Source organism: Camellia sinensis, chromosome 7, assembly GCF_055761805.1.
Source record: "Camellia sinensis isolate YWXY chromosome 7, ASM5576180v1, whole genome shotgun sequence".
Lineage (NCBI taxonomy): Eukaryota > Viridiplantae > Streptophyta > Magnoliopsida > Ericales > Theaceae > Camellia > Camellia sinensis.
Window position 1 is genome coordinate 42,719,391 of NC_138967.1, and position 1,133 is coordinate 42,720,523.

Here is a 1,133-nt window from a genome sequence, read left to right on the forward strand (position 1 = left end):
AGCGGATAGGTCAAAATCTGGGCAACTAGTTTTGGTTTCTAAACTCAACCAACCTGTAACAAACCTGCCCAACACATCCCATCACTCAAACACAAAGTAAAAAGGATGTAAACAAGACAATAATCAACTACCAACATCCACGGACACATGTCCGGATCACTGTACAACAAGGGTAAATCCGGGATCGCTATAGCTTTGGTTTGACCCCCTTTATTGGCTTCAAGTAGTGGTCATTGTTGCATGCCTTACTTGCATGATTTGTTCGATTTGGCATCATCCTCTATTCATTTTTAGAGCCTAGCATGTTGGTTTATTGCCCTTTTATATCGCCTTTAAGTATGCTTAGAGTCGTCCCCTTTCATGCTTGGGTGAGGGACCTTGATGTGTGCATGCTTGCATGCATCATTTGTGCTCTTGTACATCATTTTGGCCACTGTTTATGGCAAGGTTGAGGTCTGCCATTTATGGTTTAAGTCCACCATTGCATGCTTATCATATGTTTGTTGCTTATTTGGTTCATTATATGTTGTCCCATGCTAGCCTTATGGCATATTGGTCCATGTTTGCATCACATTTGCATCTCATATGACTAGCATTTTGCATACTTAACATGGTAGATTGCATCACATTTGACATGTTTTGCATCTTAGAATTATGTTACATTTTGAGCCATGTTGGCATAACATGTATTGCATTGCTTGGTTTGGGGTGTCAAACCAAGTGTGAGGGATGAAGGGTGTTTGTACTTCGAGTGACAAAACACACCTCAACCCTCGGTCACCGAGGCCCTTGACTTTGGCATGATAGGATCTTGGTCCTCATTTATGTGTTGCGTGCATTTGTACATCAAATTGCAACCTTGGCTCCTTAGGCTATCATGCATCAAATGCACTATTGATAGCCCGAGGGTCAAGGGCTATACTCCCTTGAGTCCGTTACATGATTGGGAGAGTAGCCATTCATACACTTGCTTGAAATTCCATGCCATACACTGTCTGTCCTTGTTGCTGTCAAAAACCAGATTCTGCAGGAACTTTCTGCCGACCGGCAGTGTTTAGTGCCGACCGGCAACCCTTCCTGGGCCGATATCTTCATCAACAGCCGATGGATATTTTCAATGGCTGGTGGACATT